Here is a 13,164-nt window from a genome sequence, read left to right as displayed (position 1 = left end):
TTGGGTGTCCATTTGGGTAGAGTTTGGTGGCCAGCGAGAGCAGTACAATGCCCATCCAGTTGGGCATTGTAGACTTCCCCAGGGATCAGACCAAGACTCAGGCCTTGGGAATGCCAGGAGGAGAAACGCTAGCTCTCCCACAGCACTAACTCCCCGCCTCCATTGGGCTCGCTTCCCAACCACGGAGCAGGCCTGGGGTCACCCATAGTTAAGACTAGTTAAAGAAAACAATGCTTGTCTGCACATCCTGGAAGACCCCCGGCCCTCCTTCCTTTTCTTCCCCTCTATGTTCTCCCCCTGCTCTCCTGCTGCTCACTCTCAGCCAGCCGTGACAAGATTCCACTTCCGTATCGGTTCTAACACGAAATGCAGATGCACTGATCTTCCTCAAGAAGAAGGGCCACCACTGGCAGGCTTCCTCTGGACTGTGAGGTCTGCAAGCGCCAGGCCAGGGATGCAGGTTCATCTCCAAGGCCTCAGGGCCAAGCTGGTCAGTGCCTGCGTGTGATGCCTGTGCATGGCACCTGGGCAGAAACTTCGCGACTGAATTCCAAAACAAAACAGACATGCAGTTCTGCCTACAGAAACCCTAACTAACCTTACTCCTAAACAGAAAGAGCTAAAATATTGCCCTCATATTTATTGTCCATGCAATAAAAAAAAAAAAAAAAGCCACAATGCAGCCCATTGTGAGCTCAGCAGCAAAGCAAAAGTCGTATTTTCCAGTCACTAGTGGCATTAGGTGTCACATCTTAGACATTTTGGAGATCCACATCCACATATTTATTCATATAAACGAAATCAATATTCTGTCCAAATCTTACAAATCTCTTCATATTCTCTGCTACAGCTCACATTTCATTTCTGGTTTTGTTTATATACTTGTTCTTTGCTCAGATAGACTAACCACTGCGGATTTTTTTCAAAGGCCTAATGACTGTCCATCAACTCATTTTTTTCTTATTTATACAGCATTACTACTGCTTGATTTCCTCATTTTCTTGGCCTCTTTCTTACATTTCCAACATCTTCACCGGAGAGACTCAGTTTATTGTGTGTGTGGTATGTTTTCTTTTTCATCTTTCCTAGAGACAGAGGGGTTTAGAATAATAGTTTCTGTTTTGACAATATCCCATAAGTTTTGACATTTTATACTTTTAAAAACTTATTCTGACTTTTATTCTAGATTTTCTTCCAGACTTAAGCATCTTTCAAAGTGATTTTTAAGGTGCTCATATAATGGCATATCCCCCAAATTACTTTTCATTTACTTCTAACCTTCGCGTGCTATGAATGAGAAAGTGGTAAATGGTGCTACTTGGGGCACCAGGGGGTCGTGGCTGTGCCCAGTCTCTGCTGCGGGGGTGTCTCAGCATGGAGCCAAAGCCAGCTGCCTAGTGGGCCAGTCGAAGCATAATCTATCTTCCTTTCAAAAATTTTATTTTCAGAAAACTAAGTATCATTGCAAAGCATGCTAATCTTTATCTGCAAAGGAGATTCCTCATGAAGCATAGCAAAAGACCTTAAAATCTTCTTTCTCCACCTTCCACTCTGTTAGCATAACACCCCCTGTAGCTGTGCTCACCCTTCAAAACTTTCCCAAACACCTTGGAGGATTTGTGGTGAGAACCCTATGGTGACAATACCTGATGGAAAAAACCCTAATGTTACAACATTTAAAAGAATTATTATTTTTTAAAAATTACCTCAATTAAAAATAAATCAAAAACCCTCCCACCCAGACTCTGCCAGCCCCCTGATCTCTTCTGATTCTTTTTTTCTTTTTCCCAGCCTCTGTGAAGCCACTTTTTAAAGCTGATTATGGGGGTAGCACTGGTTCACAAAGCTGTATACGATTTAGAGTGAGAGATCACACCACTTCAGAGGTATGTTACCTCAGCACACTCACCACCAAAGCCCCAGTAACTCCCTCCTCCTACATCAGTCCTTCTGCTCTCTGGGTCTCTGGCGTATCCACCAGAGAGTTGCCTGTTAGGCTGAGTCCTCTAGATGAGGATGAGTCAGGGCACAGTGGGGAGAAGAGGATGTGAATGCTTTCATCCCGTCACATCTAAGAAGAGCCACCTTTTCTTCCTGTGAGGAACCAGTGGCCAGAGACAGCTGTGAGTCCACAGCAGAGTTCTGGGGCCTCCCTCTGGGGCTCCCTGTGTGCCAGACAGATGAGAATGGGGCCTGGTACTGCCTCCCTATCGATCTCCAAAGACATCCAGAAGGCAAAGTAAGACTGGTCACCGCACCCCTTCCCGCTCCCTGAAATGGCACCCCCTACTCTGTGGTCCAGGCCTTTCCCTCCAGAATTCTCCACTGATCCCCAACCAGCTTCATGACCATCAAGGCATTCACTCCATCTGGCTCTGGGCCTGCCACACTGGCCCCCAACCCCCCTCCCCCACCCTTTTCCCAGAGGCAGGAGGAAGCAGGAGATGCCCACCCGACAGAGAATGTCTGTGCTTCCCTCTGCCTCTGCCTTTGGTTATTTCTTACCCTTCAGATCTCCCTTAATAGCTAGAGAGTTGAGCACATACCAAGTGCCAGGCACTGTGCTAAAAATTTCTCATAAATTATTTCATCTAGTCACTATAACCATATGATAGATATTATTTCCACTTTAAAGATGAGAAGGCTGAGGCACAGAAAGGTTAGCTCATCCAGAGTCCTACAGCTTATGGTACTGGGAATGAAATCCAGGGTCACCTAACCCCCAAACCCCCCTCTCAAACACCCATTCTCATGGCCTTGACATCACTGACTCTGGGAGGCTTCTCTGAGCCAACCCTTCTGCTCCCTCTCCGACCTCCCATGTGCAGCCTCTGCTTCCCACAGCTCCTACTGCCCTGTAAAGTCTCTGCCCGCTCACCTTTCTGCCTGCCCCACTAGACAGAAAGCGTCCTGAGGACAGGAAGTGGGATTTGGGACAGGAAGTGGGTTTATTCTCAGTGTTAAGCAAAGGGCTTAAAACTCAGGAAGTGCTCAAAAAATATTGGTTGGATTGATAGTGGGTGGATGGGTGGGTGCTCAGTGCCAGGACATCCATATGACACTACATCTGCCCTCAGGGAACACTCAGTGTAGAAGAGGAAAGACCAGGCAAAAATAAGGATGTGGGTGGCTATGAGGGGCATAGAGTGTGATGCCCAGTCTGCCAGCAGCTGGCTCATGGGGCGCTGGCTCACAGGGTGCTTGCTCAGCAAAAGTCCTCTCCAGACAAAAGCTCCCACAGGAAGAACCTAAGATCTGACAAAGGCTATGCAGTCAATGCTGCCCTGACCATCCTTCCTCCTGTAATTCTGTAGAATGTAGAACAGTCTCTAAGCTGGACTGCACATGCACAGCCCGCTCTCAACCTGAGAATTAAAAGTAATTATTGTGACTACCTGCTGCCAGATTAGTTTTCTAAACTATACAATGGGATTGTATCTGGATAAGTGAAAGCGAGCCCTGAAAAACTCTGAAGTTAGATGTGGTGGGTACAGAAAAAGCACTTCCTGGGGCCACAGCATCACGCTCAGGGAGCCGTGGGGGGCCTGGTTTGGCTCAGGCAGCGACAGGCAGAGGTTATGGGGTGGTAAAGCCAGGTTGGGTCCCAATGATCATTTTCAGATAAACGAACTCAGACTTGGTTCTGCAGACAAGGGGTGACACCACATGAACACGGGTGATGTATGCACAGCTGTGCCGTAGGATGGCTCTGACGTGGGATGGCTGCAGGAGGCACTGGGCGGGGCATGGCAGGAGGCCTGCATCTCAAGGCTCGCTGGCCACAGGAAAGCCGCTCGTTTGCTCTGGAGGGTCAAGTGCCCACAGCGTGGTAAGAACCGGGAAGTAAATTCCCACAGGGCTGCTGCCTTTGGAGGGCAAGTCTGTGGAAGCCCAGAGTTGCTTCTGGGAGAAGGCTGTTGGGATGGAGAGGAACGGTGGAATGGACTGAAAATTACAAGCTGTCAAGGAAGTTTTCTGCCTAGTTACACTTTAGCAATTTGGATCTCCAACACTAATTTGAATATTAATCATTTTGAAAAAACATACACATGGAAATATTTTTCCTTTTAAACACCTGTCGCCAAGATCCTGATAAATGGCCTGCTCAGCAGCCCGGCTCGCGTCAGGAACCTCGGCCGAGCCTCCTGGACCGCCCCCCTCACAGAGTGCTTGGGTCACTCCTCCCCAGCAAGACTGGTCGTCCCCCGTGTCCACCATCCTAGAGCAACCTAAGAGAGAGGACAATGCCACACCTCAGCAGCCTCCCCGGGACATCCTCCACCTGCCCCCACTTGGCGGCACTGGGCACGCTGATGGATGAACTCCAACTCAATCGGTCAGGTGCCCCTAAGGGAGCTGTTTCCCCCACATCCCGCATGCATACCTAGAGGCGTCTGAGCTGAGCCCAAGGGTTCTGGACTCCACAGAGCGGCTAACAGGCAGTGTGAGACAAGATGGCCTTGGGAAAAGCCCATGAGGGGAGCAGAGAACACACACTGCCCCCCCCTACAGGTGTCCAGGAAAGCTCAGCCATGGGGGCAGCTGAGAAGCACCTGGAAACTAATGATAATCCTGACAGTGAATGCAGTGGATGAAGGTGGGGATGGTGTTGAGGAGGCCAAGTCCTCCTCGTGTGCAGGCCCCGTGCTGAAGGTGTCGATGGTGTTGTCTCACGGAACCCACCATGGCTCCCAGAGATGAGCACTGGCAGCATGAGCACTGGCAGCATCGTAGTCCTTGTCCAGTGGGGTCCTAGGACTGTCCTAGGTCTGAATCAAGAGCCTGAACCATTAACCTTGACCAGGCCACCCGTGACCATTCATTTCCCCTGCCCTCACCCTCCTGGCGCCCCAGCATATCCCTGCAGCCTTGGCCTCTGGTCCTTCCTCCTGTCCTTCCTGACTGCTCACCTTGAGGAGACCCCCAGACCTCAGCCTCACCTGAGCCAGCAGCACTGGTCACCCCAGCTGCTCGCCTCACTCCCACCCACTCCCACTGGCCCAGGGTTACCTGTGCTCCACCCTCTCCCCGCTTAACTTGAGTTCTTCCGGGATGTTTGTGCAGATGGGGTCTACCTTTCCCAAGTGGGATGGAGGGACTTTGTGGTTCTTTCACCAGGCACTTGGGGAACAGACGCCATTGGCCATTTCATGCCCCGCATGAGCGGAAGTACCCACACCCCTTCCTCTGTACCCTGGTCCTGGGGCTCATGCAGCTCCGTGAGGGTCCTGTGACACCTGACCCTTCCGCCAACAGAGCTATCCATCCCCGAGGTCAGGAGCTTTGCTGCCACTGGCCCTGGTAACCCCTGTCCCAGACAGGGTGGCTGCTGGGAACGGCATGCAGGAAGCATATGGACAGTCAGACACACCCTGCCACGTGACAAGTGGCAGCTCCATGCAGGGGAACTGGGGAGCCACCTCAAACACCAGAGTACCTGTTAGACAGGAGGCAAGAATTTCCTTTTCCCCAGAATTCATTGAGGTGGGGTGCGGACAAGACCCTGTCCTGGAGGCGGCAGCAGAGTAACCCTTACGTCCCTGAAGCCTTTGTGACTTGCCAAGTTTTTCCACAGCCATCTCTCAACAACCCAGTGGGGCGAGCCATCCCTAGCACTATTGTGCCCAACTTACAGATGACGAAACCGAGACTCAGAGAAAGGCAGCGAAGTCCCTAATAGAACGCAATAAGGGGTGAGGCCCGTGCCCTCCCTCCACCAAAAGAAAAAATCAGGTTTCTCTCTGTGTCCCGCAATTCTGAAGGGAGATGGAGGTGACAGGTGCTTTCTGGGACACGGTCAGTGGCTTCACTTGAGGGAGAGGGATATCTGAGCCGGTCTGATATCTGAGCTGGAGGGGCCTAGTCAGACTGCCCAGGGTTTGTTGAGCAGCAGCGTTATCTCCAGGGAGGGGAGCCTGACTGCCTTCTATGAGCAGTACCTTCTTGGTCCCAGCCAGGCTCCTGGGTGACAAATTACGGTGCCTGTTATCCCCTCAGCCCCAAGGCAGACGTGGCCTCTTGAAATCAAGTTCTGAGTGCTCTGGTGGCCTGGGCTAGACCCACCCCTCCCCACTGCACGGCCAGCACCTCCTCTCCATGCCCCATGGGATGGGGAAGCTAATTTATTCAGATGTGTGACAGCTAACAGGCTTATCTGACTACAGTAAAATAATTTTCTGAATTATTCATGTGATATTTGAAATCATGATTGTAGGAACAAATTAGCTACCCAAAAACTGGAAATGAAGGCTGCCTCATTAATAATGCATCAGGCAGGGCAGGCCGGAGCACAGTGAGCAAAGCCCCACCGTGGGGAGAGCCCCACGCGCAGAGGGCCCCCCCTCCCCCCCTGAGCAGGGAGCACCCAGGGCTCCAATGGGCCTCCTAGGGCTCCTGCTGGTCTCCTCAGGTGCCCCTGAGGCTTATCTTCCACATCTGGCCAGGACTGCTCCATCTGGCCTCCACCCCACAGCTGTGCCCGTGACCCAGTACACATCAGGGAACCCAGGACGACCTGACCCTCTTCTGTCCGCAGCTAGAGGGAATCTGGATGTTAAGCCAACATGTTCACTGCTCTGCAAAGACATCCTCTTCCTGTCCTGGGAGAGCTGCATGTGCACCATGAATCACACACACCCCAAAAGTCACACTGCCGCTCAGGCTGAGCATTCCAGGAGCAGGGTCACATCAGCCTGTCTCTCCTGGAGACGATGATGTGGGTAGATGGCAGGGGAGACGGTTTCTCAAGCAGTGTGTAGTAATTAGGGCTTCACAGCTCTGCCGAGGACTAACAAGAAAAAAGGGAAATCAAGCAGCCTTTTTGGACTCAGTTTCTTCTTTTGGCAAATGGATTAATAGTACCTGATGTCCTAGAACCATTTTAAAGGAAAATAATTGGGGAAGTGCCTTGGTGGGTATAAATGAAACAGTGTTTAATCAGTGTTGCCCAATTAATTTGTTTACCTAATTGCATTCTAATTGTTCCACAAAAGCTAAAAGCCAGATCAGTAATGATCTCTTTATTCATACTCCCAATGCCATGTTCTGGCCCTCAGAGATCTGACAATCCCTCCAAGTTCCTGCCTAGGTTCTTAAGGGAGTCCTGAGCTGGCAGGACTGGGGACGGCTTCTCCCTCCAGGCAGACTTCCCCAGCCCAGTTTGGAAGGATGGGTACTGGCACAAACAGGACTGGATATGGCCCTGGAAATAAGAGAAGGCATAAGGGCCAGCTGCAGCATGAAGAAGCTGCACCACAAGCGAGGACCCTTCCCAGCTAAGGGCAGAGCTGACAAGAGTGCCGTGGTCAAGGTGAGGCAGCACCATCACTGATGGAGGCACTGATGCTGAGCAGGACCTCACACCCCCAGACCTGAGAGCCAGCCACCCAGGGCACCCACAGGTCCCTTGGGACAGAGGTGCTTTGTGCTGCCTTGTGCAACATCACCTTATTATTGTCATTCACCCACGATGTACAGAGCATCCCCCAGCAGTTCTGCCAGATGTCGGCTCACACCACTGGCTCCTCCTGGAGCCTCACAGGCCAAACCCAGCCTTAAGGAGCACAGTGGAGAACACAGCCTCGATAACAGTATCATCTGACCACATACTGCTCACACTGCCATGGAAGACGACGAATCAGCTAGGAGGCAGCAAGCAGGCAGGGGCAATCTCAGTGCTCAGGCCTAGCTTCAGAATACATCAAATGTGCTGCCACAATCTCCTCATGCTTTCTTTATGGCAGGAAACAAGTATATTCTTTAAAAAAAGAATATCAGGGGCCTCCCCAGTGGTGCAGCAGGTTGAGCACCGCGCTATGAAGCTGTCCGCAGCCTCCACAACGTGGGTTCCATTCCCACCGGCCAGGGAGATTCCCACATGGCGCGGCAGACCTCTCCTGTCTCACCCACTGCTCCCCTCAGCAGTGTATTTTGGTCGTCTGCCTGTTCTGTTCCCCACTCTGTCTCTGGTGAATCCTCTCACCCTCCCGCACATCTGGCCTGTACCCCAGTTCTTGTATAAATAAATCTTTTTAAAAAATGAATATCAAGGGCCTCCCCGGTGGCGCAGCAGTTGAGCACTGGGTTGCGAAGCTGCCCACAGCCTCTGCAGCACCGATTCGATCCCCGGCTGCTCCCCGGCCACCGGAGGAGGGTCCCACATGGCGCGCAGACCTCTCCTGCCGCCCGCTGCTCCCCTCAGCAGTGTACTTTGGTCCTTCTGCCTGCTCTGCTCCCCACTCTGGCTCTGGTGAATTCTCTCACCCTCCCGCGCTTCTGACTGTACCCAGTGCTTGTATAAAAAAATAAATAAAAGTCAATTTGGTTAAAAAAAATAAAAAAATAAAATGAATATCAAGGGTATATTTGAAATTACTGAAAGGGGCAGTGGTAGATGTGGCACTCTCCCCACTCTTGCCAATGTCAACCAGACAGATGATTCTGAGCTATACGGTGACCTTGAGGATTTAAGAAGGTTTTTTAATTCATCCCAGCAAGGGTATGTTGCACATCCACTGTGTGCCCCAGGCCGGGAGACAGGAGTATTAAAGAAGGAGCACCACCAGGAGACACAGCCTGGTCACGGACCCTTGCTCACTTTGGCAGGATGGATGCAGCTAAAGTTCAGTGGCCCAAGGACAGGCTCCCTCAGCAGACCTGACCTCCCACAGGCTCTGTCCCATAATCCATTTCCAAACCCACATGCTCCTTCCTCGCCTGGACTATACCTCCTCATCTTCAACCTCCGCAACCTTACTACTTCCTCCAGGCAGCCTTCCCTGACTTCTATGACTATGTCAAACCTCCAGGCTACAGGCCCTCCTCACACCATACCATAAATAATGCGCCTCCCTTTCTTGATATTGCATGTTGTAAATGTATACACACACATATACATATATACACACACAGACCTACATGCAGGCACACCTCAGAGATGGTGCAGGTTCCAAATCACCACAATACAGTGAAATGTCCCAATAAAGCAAGTCACACAAATTTTTGTTTCCCAGTGCATATGAAAATTATGTTTAAACTGTATTGTAATCTATTAAGTGGTCAACAACACTATGTCTTTAAAAAAAAAAAAACAATGTGCATCCCTTAATTAAACATGACGCAGAGACATGGAGTACACAATGTTGGCAAAAATGGCGTCAATATGGAAATAGGGCATCAAAGCTCAACGCAGGGTAGCCACGAAATTTCATCTTGTAAAACATGCAGTATCTGCAGAGCACAACAGAGGGAAATGCCGTAACATGAGCTATGCCACAGACACACAGATCTATAGCTCCGCAGCTGCACCCACTCAGGAGCTTAGCCTCAGGAGGAGCTCTCACATCTGGTCTGCTGCCTCATAGAGCATGCTCAATACATACTTGTTGACTGGCTGCAGGGAGAATGAGCAGGTGTTTCTCTGTGTCCTCAGGCTCTGAATGAAGCCAGGGAAGGCTCTGAGGCCGGAGGTTCCAAAAAAGACCACAGAGGCAGGAGTGATGAGAACAAAGACACAGGCCCCATCCTGCTGAGACCTGGGCAGGAGGCCCAGTGGAGAGAGGAGCAGAGACTCAAGAAGGCTGCTTCCTCTCTCTGGGGCATGGACACCCTGATGGGGAGCCTGGAAGAAGCCCCAGGAATCTCCTGCTCAGGTGCACAGAGAACCTTGCTGGGGTGTGTTGCAATGTGGGCTGGAGCTGACATGCTGAAGAATTAGTCCAAGAAACACACATGGGTAGAGCTTCAGGCCTCGAGAAGAGCGATCAGCCAGAGACCACGGGTTTGTCAGGGACTGAAACACAGAGCGAAGGCCTCTACCTTGCCACACCCACTTTGTGTCTCTCCATGAGGTACAAAGTAGGTCGCTGGCTCCCCGGTGCAGAGGTGCTGTATAATTTTATAACTAGGCTTGAACACCACCAGGTGATGAGCTTGTAACATTGCTGTCCCCTAGGGTCTGGCCTCAATTTATGAGCATTATTTTTAACTGGAGGGGAATGGTGCCCAAATGCATCAGCTGCCTTAAGATCCCCTGGAAGGTTGGGTGTATGGTGCAGAGTGATCAGACAGAGGGTCAGGATGAACGGCCTGAGCCTGAAGTGTGCATGTTGGGCATCGGGGCATCCACAGCATTTCTGGGGGCATGGTCAGCTCTGATGTGCCTCCATTCCCTCCTCTGGCACCTTTACCTGGTCCTCTGGTGACTCTGAGAGGCAGACTGGGCTCCCCAGCGGTATGGGGCCTCACCTGCACATCAGAGAAGTCCTAGCATGGTTCTCTACTCACACCCCTGATCCTGCAGATGCACTCAGACCTCAGGAAGGGGTGCACCAGCCTGAGAACAGGGCTATGCTGCACATGGCATAAAATTTATTCCTCTTCTCCAGGGCCTCCGGCTGGATGGCATACCCAGCTGCCTCTAGGGTTAGTCCTGACCAATAGTGAGGCGTATCCCTTGCAAGCTTGGCCTGTACAAACCTCCCATGGGAGTCACGCTGGTGCTTTCCATGTGGCTGGAGAGGAGATGACCCCAGGAGAGTGACAGTGAGGCTGAGTCATGGCAGGGAGGGGACCTGAGTCACTGAATCAGCTGCCTGGGCAGGGTTGCCCCTGATGACTAGTGTAAGTGAGAAATTAACTTTATGGCACAATTGGGCTAAGCCACTGGAATACCAGTGATTTTCTTCTTGGAGTATTTGCCCTGATAGAGCCTGGGTGCCCCCAAGGGGCTAATGACCAACACTACCTGGCCTACTCTCCAACTCAGCAGGTGGCAGGGGCTGGTAGAGTGATAACTTAATGATCGGGGCCCAATGAGGACAGCTAGGAGGCATGCAAAAAAGGAACAGGCCCTAATGGGTCTGGCCCAGGCAGAACTCTTCATGGGCAGGCACAGCTGGGTGGTGTGGGGCCTCCCAAAGCTCATGCAGATCTCACTGGATGAGAAAATAACCTGCCCTCGGGAAACCGAGGTGCCCTGCACACTCCCTGGGGAGCACATCCCCACTTACAAAAAAAGAAAAGCACCCACTGCTGTTGATGGTGTTCCCAGAACTGAACGCTGTGCCAAAGCTGAAAGTACTTTAAAAGGTCAAGTCATGAAGGTACTTTGACTTTTTCTATAAGGGAACCTCAAGTCCAGAGAAATGGATTTCACCATGGCCCCTGCTTGGCTGGTGTGACCTGACCTCACTGCAAGCAAGCCCCAAAGAGAAATGTGTCTTAAGTAGGCGTCACACAGCACAAGCAGCTGAGACTCCTCTGGGAGCGCCTGCAGCCCCGGCTGTGAGGCTTAGGCGGGTCTCTCAGGCCCCGCCGTCCTGGGGCAAGAAGTCTGGTGAGGATGAAACCGAGTGCCACGTGGAAGGCCGTGTGCACCCAGGAGCCTGGCTCACTGGGCCGACATGCTTGAATGGAGGAAGTGAAGAGGGGGCTGCTGAGGGCCTGGCTGAGCCACCTGAGCCCCTGAAATGAGCACATGTTAGAAAAATGGCGTCCGTATGGAAATAGGGCGTCGAAGCTCAAGGCAGGATGGCCACGAACATTCAAGCTGTAAAAAAGGCATTATCTGCAAACCGCGACAAGGCGGAAGGAGCAGGCCGCCGGAGCGCAAGCTGAACTGAGAGGGGCGCGGGGTTCTTACCTCCAGGCCGCTGTGACGCCGAGTCTCCCGGAAGGGGTCGGCCAGGTGCAGCCGGACTGCAGAGCGGCCCTGGGCCCTGGGAACCGCCTCCCGGGCGGGAGCTTCAGAAGCGCTGGGCGGCTGGCAGAGTGCGAGGCCAGGGTGCGGGCTCAGAGCAGGCGCGGGACGCCACGCAGGACCCGGAGGGCAGCCCAGGGCTCCCCGGCCTGCCCCTCAGGGCTCCCCGGCCTGCCCCTCAGGGCTCCCCGGCCTGCCCCTCAGGGCTGTCCGCCTGCCCCTCAGGGCTCCCCGGCCTGCCCCTCAGGACTCTCCGCCGGCCCCTCAGGGCCGTCCGCCCGGCCCCCACAGCCACAGCCCAGCGCTGGGCCCACGGGCCTCAGGCCGCCCAGGGGAGCGGGAAGTGGGCGGGCCCGCGGGAGGCACTGCGCATGCTCAGAACGCCCACCAGCCCCGGCCCTGGAGTGGCGCCATTAAACCCCCAAGTGGCATCACCTGGGTCCCAGGCGCCTCACCCAGGTCTGCTCGCCCTGGGCCCGAGCAGCTTGCGGCCTCTGTTCCCGCTTGACAGCACTTTTCATGGATAACTGCGAGATTGATGCTCTTCGGCTGGTTAGTGAGAACCGCACAAGGCCCTACTGTGGGGCCCGCACCGGGCAACACAAAACCCGTGACCGGCAGGGTACAAGAGGCTCTGGGCAAGACTCCACTTCAGGGTTTAGTTCAAGGTGTTGCTTGCACACCTGGAGATCCTTGGTTGTAATGGCAGGAGGACACGGAGCAGGATCTCTATGAGAGTAAAGGAGGAGTCCTGGAGACCTCAGTGGCTTTTCAGGCTTTTATTGGGATTTACCAGGCACACAGCAGGCGGGGGGCCCGGGGGGCTGGCAGGCCTCCCTGCCCTCAGCAAGTCTTCACTGTTTCTGGGCTCTCCGGCCTTCTCCGGTGGTCTCTGCTTCTCTTTCGCTCTCTCTTTCACTCTCGTTCTCTTTGCTTCTACTGGCGTCCCCGTGACGCCACCCTTATAAACCCAGCCTTAGCCCAGGTGTACCCGCTTATGCATGCCCACACCCCACTCCAGGTGCCCGCCATCAGGCATGCATTCAGGACCGAAAGGATCCATCATCAATCGTAATGGCGGGAGGGCAGAAAAGCGTGATACTTTTTTACCTTATCTTACATTGGTCCAAGAGAGGGAGCGCATCAAGGATTTCTGTGCACAAGAAAGGAGAGCCACGCTCAAGGCCGGCCTCTCCAGACCGCAGTGAAAGGTCTTTTTGTACCACTTTTATAACTATGCAGTGTTGTCCTGCAATAAACCGCAGGTTCTCAGCAGGGTGATCTGGGCTCCTGTGAGGCTCCTTTAGCAACTGAACTTTACCATGCAGGCCTCTCCCTGTTTCACCGCGGGGGGCAGGGTTGGTCTGTCATTCTAATGAGATCTCAAAATGATTGCAGCCATTTTTATTCACTCACTACTACAGAACCAGTCGCTGCTGGCGTGTTGAGGCTCAAATTGTGGAAAT

The 13,164-nt window shown here is 52.8% G+C and overlaps 1 protein-coding gene across 2 annotated transcripts in view; it reads right to left on the bottom strand.

Annotated features, from left to right (window-relative positions):
• Positions 1-11,764, bottom strand: part of FSTL4 (follistatin like 4) — a 672,816-nt gene extending 661,052 nt beyond the window's left edge. For both annotated transcript variants that reach the window (XM_054694402.1, XM_054694403.1), the window contains exon 1: positions 11,642-11,764. The gene's annotated coding sequence lies outside the window, so the exon portion shown is untranslated. The remainder of the gene's footprint in view (positions 1-11,641) is intronic.
• Between the last annotated feature and the right edge of the window lie 1,400 nt (positions 11,765-13,164).

This window comes from Talpa occidentalis, unplaced genomic scaffold (genome assembly GCF_014898055.3).
Source record: "Talpa occidentalis isolate TD23 unplaced genomic scaffold, MPIMG_talOcc4v2.1 talOcc4.13, whole genome shotgun sequence".
Taxonomy (NCBI): domain Eukaryota; kingdom Metazoa; phylum Chordata; class Mammalia; order Eulipotyphla; family Talpidae; genus Talpa; species Talpa occidentalis.
Note: the sequence above shows the minus strand (reverse complement) of the source record. Positions and strands in the feature narration are given on the sequence as shown.